Source organism: Petaurus breviceps, unplaced genomic scaffold (genome assembly GCF_028583685.1).
Source record: "Petaurus breviceps papuanus isolate PSGF00001 unplaced genomic scaffold, PetGlider_PUasm1.0 90763, whole genome shotgun sequence".
NCBI lineage: Eukaryota > Metazoa > Chordata > Mammalia > Diprotodontia > Petauridae > Petaurus > Petaurus breviceps.
Genome location: NW_027187340.1, coordinates 490,249 through 503,999, shown reverse-complemented (window position 1 = coordinate 503,999; position 13,751 = coordinate 490,249). Strand labels below are relative to the sequence as shown.

General features: G+C 39.5%; 1 protein-coding gene across 2 annotated transcripts in view; it reads right to left on the bottom strand.

Annotated features, from left to right (window-relative positions):
* The window catches only part of MAP3K20 (mitogen-activated protein kinase kinase kinase 20), a 218,622-nt gene extending 215,782 nt beyond the window's left edge, over positions 1–2,840 (bottom strand). Inside the window, exon 1 of one of the 2 annotated variants that reach the window (XM_069068421.1) lies at positions 2,472–2,840. The gene's annotated coding sequence lies outside the window, so the exon portion shown is untranslated. The remainder of the gene's footprint in view (positions 1–2,471) is intronic. The other variant, XM_069068424.1, reaches the window with a different exon arrangement.
* Between the last annotated feature and the right edge of the window lie 10,911 nt (positions 2,841–13,751).

Here is a 13,751-nt window from a genome sequence, read left to right as displayed (position 1 = left end):
TCTCTGCTCATTCCAGATAGGCACACTGCCAATATATTGCCAATAACACTCACTCTTGCACTAACTTAAAATACACAGGACTACTTGCCAAGTTTCCTTATTTGGCAAGAAGCTTCCTTGGTTCCCAAGATCTTTGACCATCCATTTTTAGACCCAAATCTTTGTACTTAATATTTGGATATTGCTCTCAGTCTTTAAAATATCCTGACACTCCCTTCAATAGTAGAGGAAAGTAAGCTAGTTACCTTTTTGCTTTACTGACAAAATTTTTTTTTGCTGTTCAATTATGTTACCATCTATTCAGAAAAATATACAGGGTTGTCAAAACTGAGGAACTAAATATTAATTCTCCTTTTTCTATTTAAAAAAATCACAACACATTCACCTTAAGAAGACTAATGTGCAAAAGATTAAAGGAACTTAATACATATTACTCTTTAATTCATATAAATTTACAGAGTTGCAGTGAAGTGTATGGAAAGAATTCTGGATAGAGACCAAAAACCATAGTTTCTACACCTGGAGATGCCCCCATTTAATTCCATGACCCTATGCAAGTCCCTTCAAGTCTCTGGGCCTCTTCTCTAAAATAAGGGGGTTGGGCTCCATGATTTCTGAGCTATCTTCCAACTTGGAGAAAATTCTGTAATTCTGTAAAATCTCTCAGTGTAGCATGAGTTTAGAACAAAGGCTCTACAAGGGACCAGTGCTATAATTATAATGCAGTCATCTCTTTTGTCTTTGAAAATTAAAAAGGAATGAAACTGCCTGAAATGGACTTGCTGTACAGGGAAAAAAAAATTAGCCAGTCTTCAATGCCTTTATTGTCTGTGCCTTACAGAAATGTTTCTAGAGTATTTCAAATGAGGCCAGAGTAGGAGTTTGAATTTAGATACTTTGAAATCAGCATGACCATTAAAATAAACATATGTTTTAATAGAAAAAAATTTCATGGAAAGTCACAACTTTTTTCTACAATAGTATGACAATACAAAACATGGAAGTTAATTATTAATTATTGCCACATTTTTTGGAATGGTCCAATCTGTTGTTGTCAGTTTCACCTTATTACTAAAAACAACAGTAATAAAAATAACCATGTTGCACTTAAATGAAGAGAACGTCAAAACACTTCACAAACACTGATTCTTAAACCCAACAAGTTATGAACAACAACTTTATTTTTTTGAAGACAATTCATTGTTTTCAAAATGTCCATTAAAGTTTTATAAAAGATGAAAGAGATCAATTAGGTAAGGAATCCCCTGTTGGTTGGGCTTACTAAAGAGTGTAAGATGGGTGAATTCACTTGATGTGAAAACACCAGCCTCAATTCCAGAAATCCGTATGACTACACAATATTGCTTCCTTTTTGAAACTTGAAAAAGAAACCTAAAGATTAGGGGTGCAGAGAAAACATGAAAAATGGGTTTTCTTTTTATAGCTGTTTAAGATCAGAGGCCAAAGAGTCCTTTATATCATCCTAATTTTGCAATAATCTACAATTATTGAATGCATCCACTTTTATGGGATTCTGAAGGGCAAGTGCCCTCTAACCTCCACTTAGAGGACGTGCCGCCCCAATTTGACAGGCACAACGTTGTCTAAACAAAACTGAACAAAAGACCAACTACACAGTCCTTTTTCGGTTTATTTGTGTTTCTTTTACTTTTTGTAAACGTACTCTTTCCAAAATTATTTTGGGGTGGGGGGGTGGAGATTAGGTTCATGAACAGGAAAAGCCCGGTGTCTCCCTAAAGCGGTAAGGATGAGAGCCAGGGAGGGGAGAGCTAGAACGCAGGTAGACAGGAGGCAGAAGAGGAGAAAAACTGTAGTATATGCAAGAAAGTTGGAAGTTTCCTCCGGTCACACCCGCGGGTTCACTTGCTCTGGACATCAGGAAAGTGCCTTAAATTAGGATAGAAACCGCAGAAAGTGTAGCGCATTCTTGGCCCGCGTCACCCTTCCAGAAGAGAAGACGCAATCTGCACTTCACTACAGGAAACTTTGCCCAGCCCGAGCCAAAGTCAAGGCCCACGTCCGAACATTGAACTCCCCAGTAATCAAAGTTGCGTGAGGACTTCCCTCGCCTCCCCTTTTCTTCTTGAGTTCTCTACTCGATTCCCAAAGACTGAACCCATTCCGAGAAGTGCCCTCCCGAAGCTGCCACCAGGGCTGTCACCCGCAGCCTGGAATTCGGGAGCCCAATCCTCTCCCCTACCCCCGTAGCCGCTCTTTGGAGAGGCCCCCTCAGGCCTCCTGGTCCCAGGACAGCCTGGGCGCACGCTACAATCCCGGCCTAGGCCTACAAAAAGGGCCAGACGCGAGCCTCTGGCCTGGGAGAAAGTGACAGCAGAAGGATCACGCCCCATTGCAGGCAAGCAGGGGTCACCCGGGTGCCCCTTCCCCTAGGATGAGGACGCAGGGCAGGACCCCTCTCTTCCCTTCCCTCCATCCCACACGCCTCTTACCTGCCTCCCCCTCTGGACCTAGCGCAAGAAGCCCGGCTCCAGGAGCGGGGGGAGCCCGGCCAGGAGAGAGCAGCAGGCGGCCCGGCAAGCGTGAGCTCAAGCGGAGGGTCCGAGGCGGCGGGAGTTCCAAGCAGGCGGCGTGAGTGCGGTGGCTCTCCCACGCTTCCGCTTCATGTCACGCAGTTAAACATTCCGCCTCTCTTCCCCTCTCCAATGAGGAAGCCACAGTCACGGCAACAGCACCACCTACCCTCTGGCAGCAGCTATGACCCTGGCCCGGAACATTAGGACCGGGCACTGGCTAAGCTGTCCCCCAGACCCCTGCGCTGTTCTTACCCTCCACCTGTGGGAAGAAAGAAGGCAGCTGAGCTCGGGGAAACTCACAGGAGCTGCTTAAACGAGTCCGTCTAGACTTAAGATGTGGGAAAACCGATGTGCAGCTGGCTCCCATGCCCGCCAACAGAAACCATCCCTTTGAGCCTCCCACCCTGGCTCCAAGCGGAAGCCTCACTGAGCTTTAAGAAATTCACCTTGACATTAAGGAATAAAAACCACCTAAACCCCAGCCCACCGAAGGCTGAAGCCAGCAGCCTGCTGTTGTTATATAGGAGACTGGAGGGCTAGGAAAGGGAGAAAGCAAGGAGGAAAAAAAAATCCCATTATTGATTTCCTTTCGCTCCTCTATAAATATGTGGTTTTGGAAGTTACACTATGCATTTCATCAATAATGTTAGAAATACTTCGAGACTGATGAATCTGTGCTCTCATCTGTGACAGTACTTTCACTAGGGCACACCAAAAAGAAATCCATCCATTTCTCACATCTTGTGTAATTCATGTCCAGTCCTATATAAATCTGCCATAGGAGGATCTGCCTAATATTCCCTGAAACTTCCTCTTAAATGATCTCTAGATACTGAGTTTATTGTTGCTAGTTCTTTGTTTTACAAAAGGACCAATCTTGTGCATGAATTGGATTTAAGTGAGGCAGAATTGCACAAAATGTTCAGCTTAATTTTCTTTTCTAGAGTCCTTGAAGTCCAATGATAGAACAAAAGTCAAGGCTACTAGTGATAACCCTGGATGCATTGGATAACCTTGGTGCCTTTGAACCTTGACGTCTAACCTATCTCTAAGCGACCCACAGTGCCTGCTTCAGCCACCTTCATAGACTGTTGGAATAAATTATTCTGATCTGCCCATTCTGCTGGGGAAATCTTCACATGATTGGGGTAGACACCTTCCTAACTCACCAACTGGTTTGAGGCCCACCGGTTGTACACATCTGCTGAGTTAAGCTCATCTGCTGAGAAAGTTTGCTGAGTGTGGCTGATGTATATATACCACAGCTTCTTGGAGCTACAGGCTAAATGACAGGTAGACACCAAAGGAGAATGCGCAGCCCTGAAAAGGGCTAATGCTCCTGCAACACTCCATACAGCCCAGACATTGAGTGGATACTTATGGAACACCCAGGCTGCTTACTCAAAAGTCAGAAAGGACAGGTCTTAAGGGAGACAAGTCCAGCCAGCAGTTGCAGATAGAGAAATTAAGAGAGAAATGAAGATTGGGAGTGTGGATTTGGGAATCTTTGCAGCTATAGAAATGGGTGAGATTTCTAAGGGAGAGAGTTTAAAAATCATAGGACCATCAGTTTAGATCTGGAAGATCCCTTAGAGGCCATCGAATGCAACCCTCTCATTCTATGGATGAGGAATCTGAGGTTCAGACAGGTTAAAAATTTGCTAAAGATGGCACAGATAGTAACTATCACAGGTGAGATTTTACCCCAGGCCTTCAGACTCTGCAGTTATCATTCTTTCTGCACCAACAGAGTAAGAACAAACTCGTATTAGTTAATACTCTTAGAGGAGCCAAGAAACAATTATGGAAGAGCACTTTGCTCACAGGTGCATGATAAATTTTTCTCAAATTGAATCAAATTAATAAATGTCTACTATGTACCCCACCTACTACGCGCCCCACTTTGTGCCAAATAAGCAGTGCTGTTGTTAGCCTTTTCAGCTGAGTCCAACTCTTTGTGACCCCATTTTGGGGTTTTCTTGGCAAAGATATTGGAGTGGTTTGCCATTTCCTTCTCCAGCTCATTTCATAGACGAGGAAGCTGAGGCAAAGGGGGTTAAGTGACTTTCACACAGCTAGTAAGTGTCTGAAGCCAGATTTGAACTCAGGTCTTCTTGACTCTAGGCCCACAGAACTCTATTCACTTTATTTACTCTATTCACTAGTAGATGAAGAGAGAAACAGCAGACTCATGGAGTGTTAAGTAACAGCACAAAGTCATATGTGATTAGTGCAAATAAATGATATAAAGATCAGGTGCCATAGGAGGTAGCTGGGTAATCTAGTGGATAGACTACCTGACAGTCAGGAAGTCCAGTTTGAATTTGACTTCAGATACTACATATGTGACACTGGGCAAATCTCTTAACTGGCCTCAGTTTCCTTTCCACTAATTATTGTTATTATTTAGTCATTTTCAGTCATATTTAACTCTTCATGATCCTATTTGGGGTTTTCTTGGCAAATATACTGGAGTGGTTTGCTATTTCCTTCCCCAGCTCATTTTACAGACAAGGAAACTGAAGCAAACAGGGTTAAGTGATTTACCCAGGGTCACACAGCTAATAAGTGTCTGAGGCCTGATTTGAACTCAGGTCTTAATGACTTCAGGCCTAGTACTCTATTTGCTCTGTCACCTAGCTGCCCTAATTATTATTATTACAGGAGTTTAAAGGTAAAAGGGATCTCGGGCTGGAATAACAAGGGAAAGCTTAATGGAAGACATAAAACTTAGAAGAAGGAAAGAAATGGATAAAAACAGATAATGAGGAAGGAGTTCCCAATGGGGTAGAAAATGATAACAACCAAAATATACTTAGAAAATGAAATTCTTTCTTTTTTAACCCAGATGTATACTGGGAAGCCTTAACAATCATGAAGCATTTTACAAAATGCGTTCTACTTTTTGCGATGTTCTTTTTTTAAGATTTTTTTTTTTAGGGGTGGCCAGGTGGCTCAGCGAGTAAGAGCACCGGCTCCAGTGTTGGGACGACCTGGAGATCGAATCCCGGGCTCAGACACTCAGCACCACACCCAGAAATAACTGGCCGTGTAACCTTGAGCAAGTTACTTAACCCCGATTGCTTAAAAAAAAAAAAAATTTTTTTTTTTTTTGCTTTTTGGAGGGGGTAGGGCAGGGCAATTGGGGTTAAGTGACTTGCCCAAGGTCACATGGCTAGTAAGTGTTGAGTGTCTGAGGCCAGATTTGAACTCAGGTCCTCTTGACTCCAAGGCTGGTGCTCTATTTACTATGCCGCCCAGCCACCCAGAGACCTTCCAGTCATCCTTTGTTGCTTCCTTCTACTATCTGTCCCCATGGTAATAATCTAAGGCAACCAATCTGTCCAGAGGAAAGACATTACATTGAAGCATACCTCTGTAAACACAGATCTCATCATTATCTGACAATTAGGGGAGGGAATGGTTAGTCTTGTTTCTCCAACTAGATAGTGAACTCCCTCTTTCAAAGCCATAGATCACATCTTCAACAATTTACCTTATGACATATTTATTTTAAACATACTATCCAGAACTTTGAAACAGAGGTCTTGAGTGAGATGCAAAGTTTCACTAAAATGCATCTGAACCTTATGGAGATCATACATGCGCGCGCATGCATGCGCGAGAGCACATGTGTGCATATATGTATATATAAACACATACATGTGTGTATAGATACACATATGCATGTATATATGTGTATATACAAAATATACACCTGTTTATATGTACAGGCACAAATAACTAAGATAAAATCATGCATAAATAATATATTTCAATATTTACTCATGGAATCTAGATCCATGTTAAACACATAATGATGCTTGATAAATATTTGTTGATTAATATCATAGTTCCAACAGCTTCTTCACATACACATCAGCCTCTTCATTCAGCCTGTTACCTAATTCATTTTAAAATTAATCTGATTTGCTAATCTTAAGGACATATATGAGTTATTGTTTATTTCCCTGCTAACTTTGCTTTTTCAATATGTCAATTTTATTATTAGTTCCTGTTTAATCCTCCTGGTCTCCTGAATGCTAGGCCAACCAGAGTCTGTGTTAGTTTCAAAACCAAAAGGAACCTAACCAATCTTCGCTCATTGAGCTCATCTCACTTTGAATGATTCCATTTTTTTTAAAGGCCCACTGTCATTGATGATGCAGTGTCAGATATAAATCTCATTATGACAGAAGGATAAGCAAATCAGAAGAGAGAAAGCTTCCCAAGTAGTCTTCCTTTTACCCTTTAGAGCTAAGAACTATGGTGCAAGCTCATACCTAAAGGCACTTTCTCCAGCCATCACAGATAGCCATCTCAGATTGGGGATACATGTAATTCTGTGTCTGGCTCCTAACCATAAATTATTGTGCTGACGTACAAAGGATGACATGTGAGCTCCTTTGAATCCCTGAGATCCTGGGAAAATCACTGCTCATAATCACCATGGATTTAAATAATAAGTTACTTTTTGAAGTATAAGATAGGATAAATAGAAATAAATTATAGAAACAAATCAAATGACAGATTTTTTTCTTCATCAGCAATGTAATCAATTGACAAGGTTGTATTTTCTATTTAATTTTTCTTATTTAGCAATGCCCTGTAGTGTCCTTTTGACTACTTTAATATAAAGATTTTGTCTGCATTTTAAGCCTTTGCCTATGTATTTTAACCCATGCCATTTTTAACTTTTGCCTTTGCATATGTATAGGACATATGAAATGCTCTTCCCTCTCTGATAATCTATATTTTTCACCACCTTAAAAATGTAGATACAAACTCATATCTTTGAGAATCTTCGACTGTTGATCCATTGTGAGTCTGTTCACTTCCTACTCAGAAATTTTTCAGAATGCATATTGTTAGTTTCTATCCTCATTAGTTTTAATTTTTTTTATTTATGATTCTGTACATGCTTCCAGGGCAAGTCACTTAACCCTGTTTGCCTCAGTTTCCTCATCTGTAAAATGAACTAAAGAAGGAAATGGCAAACTAATTTAGTATCTTTGCCAAAAAAAACCCTGAGTGGGGTCAGGAAGAGTCAGACATGACCGAATAAAAACAACAACAAAATACTTTCTTCAGCTAGTGTGTGTGTGTGTTCTCAATTAAACTATAAGCTCCCTTATGTAAGGAACTGTATTTTTAAAAACCTTTAGTGTTTCATCATAGTGCAGGCATTGACTAAATATTGCTGACTGACTTGTAGATTGGTACCATGGTAGAATGACCCTCAAAATCATTCAATTAAATTAAACAATTATATGCATGTCACTGTGCCAGGCCCTTGATACAGACAAAGAATTTTTTTTTAATGGTCTACTTCTTGCCCTCTGGGAGTTTACTCTCTATTATGGTAGACATAGGCATGGTTAGGAATAATTCAAAGTAGGAAATAATGGGGGCCAAGAAGCAATCAAAACATATTACTATAAGAAAATCTGAGGAAGAAGAGAAAACTTTCAGTTAGGAAGAAGAGCCGCAGGAGATAGACAGTCTCATTGACAGGTCAAGAATTGCCATCATTCTAGCTACATCCAAATCACTCAGAAAGTAAAGGATGTAGGAGGTCCATCGTTCTACCGTAGTGCCTTCATCATCATGTATCAGCTTTCCTTGATTTCTAACTCCAGAATTTTAAGTATAAAATTAAGCCAAGGTTACTACCTTTTCTCCTCCCCTTCTGTCAACCTGCCAATTTGGTGACTTTCTATTCTCCTTTCTTCTCTTCTCTTTACACCCAGGCAAATGCCAAATCTTTCCATTCCTTTCCCTGAGAATTGCCAAAACCCTGATTATATTCCAGTTTAACCTTTTTAATCAGTCAATTCTCCAGATTATGGTTTTTCTCTTTCATTCAATCCAAAGTTTATTGTCACTTCCTTCAGATACAACATAGTCTAATTCATTATCTGTGCTCAGGTTAGCTACATGAGGTTCAAGTTATCTCCCCACTGCTAGCTATCCCCACAGCCTTAACTCCCCCTTCCCTAATCTTAGACTAATTTCCCCTGCTGCATAGTTCTTATTCCACCATCCCCAACCCCTGAACAAATCATAAAACGTTTGTCAAGAAAGGCTTTAGGGATCATGAAGTCAAACTCACTCGACATATTAGGAAACTGAGGCACACTGAGGGTAAATGGCATGCCTAAGGTCACACAGGTATAAAGTAATCAAGCTAGGATTCCGATGTCCTTCTTCGGGTCCCATCTAGAGCTCTTTCTGCCTCACCTTTTCCTCATCACCACCTCCATCTTTACTGCCATGGGTTCTGGGGATGAATTCCTCATTGCTAACTCAACACCTCATAGCTGATGCCCAAAGATAAAGCTTATCTTTCCTGCTGTGTGTTAGCTTATTCTCCATCATTATATACCATGAACACCAATGGTCTCCTTCTCCAGAACTAATAATCAAGAGGTGACTGTAATGTGTCTTCCATTACCGAATTTCATCACTATGCTATCGTGTTGCTCCCCAATAGATGTTGTCTGCTCTCCTTTTACCTTTAAAACACTGCTTAATGTTACCCTATTAGTCTCACTGTTACTTATTTTCCTAACTGCTGTGGCTTCTCACCCCTGATTTTGCCCAAACGATGCCTGTTACTTCATTCATTCCTGGTTTTTTACACTTATCCCATGCTGGTTCTCTACGTTTATCCCTCCAGGGAACTGAGCCAGGACTGGGCTTAGTTAACAGTTTTACAAATGATCTGAAAGAGGGAGTTCACAGCAACATCTTGGGGTTTATAGATGACACTGAGCTCATCCAGGCAGTGAATTCCAGGCCAAGAAGCCAAGGATCTCCAGGGAGGCCGTGAAAGGTTATTTGAGGAGGGTGGAAAATGGCAGGTGAGCTTAAGCACAGGCAAGTATGGGGTAGTACATCCATGAAAAAATCACCCAGGCTATAGAACAGTTGTGGAGTGATGAGGTGCAAGGGAGGGCTCAGGGCGGGGGTCTAGGAGCCCTCGTTCATTCAGAACATCACTCTGTCATGGGGTTGTAGCCAGAAAGGCTAATAAGGTTTCATCCTATGGTGCCACTCACTGTCAAAGACAAAACTCATTATTCTGCCCCAACTCTTCAAATTGCTAAATAATTAATTGATTTACTTGCCACAGTCACTAACAAACCCTTCATTGCTTTCTATAATTATTTTTTTTGATGAAAGTACTGCCTTTATATGTGGTACTTTCATGACTTCAAAGACATGTAAAAGGGCAAGTTCTGCTTTCTGGTGGTGAAGCTATGCTACTAAGAGATGCTAATAAGGTCACCCTTAGGAGACAACATTTCTTATAGGGTAGACATATATATATATACATACATACATATATACACACACATATACATACATATATGTTTTATATATATGTGTATATGTATGTAAGAACCCCAGATTAGAGAGAGAAGAAAATATAGCAAATAACAGAAACTGAATTCTTTATTAGGATATCTTGAAAAAAGAGACATTTAAATGTCCAGGATATTTATTTGTGATGTCCTAAGCAAGATGAATTAATGGTAGCTTACCATCTAGAAAGCACAATGCAGCATTTCCTAAATGGTGATACATGGAAACTTAGTGATAGATGTAATGTGAAAAGCAATGCTGGGCAAAATAGTTCATTGCTATTTATAATTTTATTTCATTTTAAAGTATGAAATAGGTACTTTTAAACTTCAATGAATTTGTGACTTTATCAATATAGATTTTTCCTGCACTGATGATAACATTCCTCCAGGTTTTCTAATCCTGTGTAATCCTTGTTCATTTATTTCAGTAAATCTTACTTAAACAGCCCACAAAGGTGCACGAAAACTTCCTGACATTATTTTAATAGGTCAGAGGTACTCCTGTAATACTCAATCCTGTAATCATCTATTCTCTTTACAAGACTAGTACATTTCCTTATCTGGTTACATATGTCCATGATGGAGCGTACTCACTAGGTACTATAACACCTAGGGAAAATTCAAGATCTTCCGTAGCTGTCAAAAGGATGGCTTTCTTCAGTAGCAAGTACTCTGGGATCTTCCTGAGCACTTTATAGTTTCCCAGGTATGATGCAGCCTGATCTCCTCCCATTAAAATCTGAGCCCAGCTCATTGTTCATCTGTACCATTTCTCCAAGACGCAACTACTGATGGAATAACTCAGGAGACTTCCCATCCAACTGCATGTCATAATTCTAATTAAATGAGTTTTTTATCCACTTTGTTTTTCCAATGTGGATAATCTGATCTTTTTCAAATGAGTATGAATTTCATTGAAGACACTTTGTAGTGTTGTGTGTGTAGAGGGGTGATTCAATAAGTATAATGTCACTTCTAAATGTGACAACTTTTAGAGCATTTTGCCATCAAAAAAGAACCTGATTTGTGTTTGGACCCCAGTGAAACTTCTTTCATGGCAATGAAAAATAACACTAGTTGAGGTTCTGATCCCCAGGAGATTATTGAACAAGGAACCTCAACAGTTGTAGCTGTCATAGAATCCTCTAAGATTTTAATATAAATGTGAGAGACACCTTGATTGAAAGCCTTCAAAGCTTACTTTTGTTCATCTGAGTCAGTGCTTTTTTAAAAAAAGGAAATAAGGCAGAGTAAAATATTATATTCTCTACTCTTCCCATTTGTATAATTGTGAAGATGCAAAACACCATAAGAAATTATTTTGGAAAAGCTGTTTTCTTTTCTTGTTTTCATTGAGGATACTCTGCATGGAAGATAGGATTTTAGCTAAAATCTTAAGGAATCTGTGGAAGATGGAGAGCAGAAACAAGAAAGGGAGAGAATTTCAGGCATGGGAGACAGCAAATGACTGTCAGGAGATGGAGTGTCCTCTCTGGGGAACAGCAAGGAGGTGAATGTCACTGGATAGTAAAGTACCTGGGGAGGAGCAAAAGGCAGATGAAGGCATGGAAGCCAGGTATTCAAAAAGGCAGAAGTGAAGCCAGAATACATCCCCTAACAGATTGGAATGGGCAGAATGGATGCTAATTATAGGGCATTATGAAGTGTATGTATATATATGCATATAGAAAACATTTTATTTTTCCCCAATTATATGTTAAAATAATTTTTAACTTTTTTTAAAATTTTGAGTTCTAAATTTTCAAATAGTTAGAAGTTATAAAGTGGAGCCAAAACCCTCCAAAGGAGAGCTGGGAGACCATTTGTACTGAATCCTAGTGATTCTTTCATGACAATGAAAAATAACACTAGAGATCTAGAGATTCTAAACTCCTGTGCATATGGTTTGTTTGTTTTCCATCAAATAGCCTCCCGATTGGCCTTCCTGCTTCAAGTCCCTCCTCCCTGCAGACTATCCTATATACTTTTGCTATAGTGATTTTCTTTAACCAGTTATTTCACCATTTCATAGCTTTATCCAGTCAATTCCAGTGGCTCTTTAATGCCTCTATGGAAAAAAAGAGGAGTCTTTGCATGAATTCATCTATTTAGAGTTGGAGGGGACCTTACAGATCTAATCCATTCTTATCATTATATAAATTAATAAATTCAGGCTTAGAGAGGTTAAGACTATATAATGGTTAGTGACAGAGCTGGGATTTGATTATAGTTTCTCTGATTCCTGGCCTCTTCCCACAACACCATACATGCTTAGAGCATTCCTCTAATAATTTTCTATGGATAAGAAAGTAGGCACATGGTTAACAACAACAACATTAATACCTAGTATTTAAATAATGTCTTAAGGTTTTCAAAGCTCTGTCTGTACATTAACTCATTTGATCCTCACTAAAACCCTGTGAAGGAGCCTCTATTATTCTCTCTATTTTACAGATAAGGTAACTGAGTTTGAGAGAGTTTAAGTGACTTGTGAAAGGTCACCCAGCTAGTAAGTATCTGAGACAGGTCTTCCCAATTCCAAGTATAGCACTATTACCCACTGCACCACTTAGCTGAAGTTAAGTGATTCCTTCAGTCACCTAAAGGCAAAGAATTAAGACTTCTGAATTTTTCCATTCTTTGTACTCTTGCCCTCTTTTAAGACATCTTGAAAATTGACTTTGAGTATCTTTGAAATTTTACTGCACCCAACATACATTTCTTTTGAATGTCTTTGGTAAGGCCCTCCCAATTCCATCTTTTGAGTATTTTTGCCACTTAGCACATTGCATAGTGAGGTGGTAGAATTTAAATGCAGTGGTTCTACTATCAACACCAATGGGATTAGATAACTATAGAAATGCTGACAGATCTGTGACATATTCTATGTCTATTCATTGACCTCATTCCAGTTTGATCATTAAATATTCTATAAATGATCTGGCTTAGTCAGATGTTATTGATTTTCACCTTGGTTCAAGTTATCAGTGATCTGACTATGCATAATTGGTTAATTGAAAAGGATTCCTGTATCAGTACATAGCTATTTCTTCTCTATTCAGATATAGCTTTTTTTTGCATAACATTTGGTCCTTGAGTCATCTAAATCTATCTGACTCTCTTCTTGAAGAAAGTATTCCTAATATCTAGGTGTAGCCTCTGAGTGGTCTTCAAGACTTTGACTTCTTTCATTTATTAATCCTAACCTATATTTTTCAACATAGTTTTAATTGTCCTCTTACTGCCTTACCTTCTCATTAAAGTCACCAAGTATCAACACACATTCTTATTTGTTTTAAAGAAACTTGTTAAGTTCTTTATAGAATTTCCCTAGCTCATACTGAGTAATGGATATTAGGGTTATCATACTCATCTCTCTTTTTTTGTAGAAAAAAAATAGTTTTGTAAGAAGGGTAGAACATTATAAACTCAAGACAACTCATAGACAAAGAGGTTAACTTCCACAGCTATCAGTCATCTCTGCAAAAATGTTTATACGGAACATTCATCCAGTAAAATCCAACACCCTCTCTCCCTTGAAATTTCATCCAGGTTTTTTCTGAAAAGACCTCTGGACCACGTGTTTGTCTTGGAATGTCCTTGGAAGGCTCTGTCAGTGATTAGATGATTAGGTAAAACCCCTAGAGTCTGTTCAAATAGCAGGGGAAAAGAGTGGGGGAAACGCTATTCAAACTGTCTTCTTTCCTTGTGGCTTCTTGTCTTCTCCTCCTCCTCCTTCTCTTCCTCAGCCCGCTTAGAAACTCTAACCTCAAAAGTTTCCTCAACCTCTGCCACCAAAGCCTCCATGGCTTCCTCTACTAGCTCT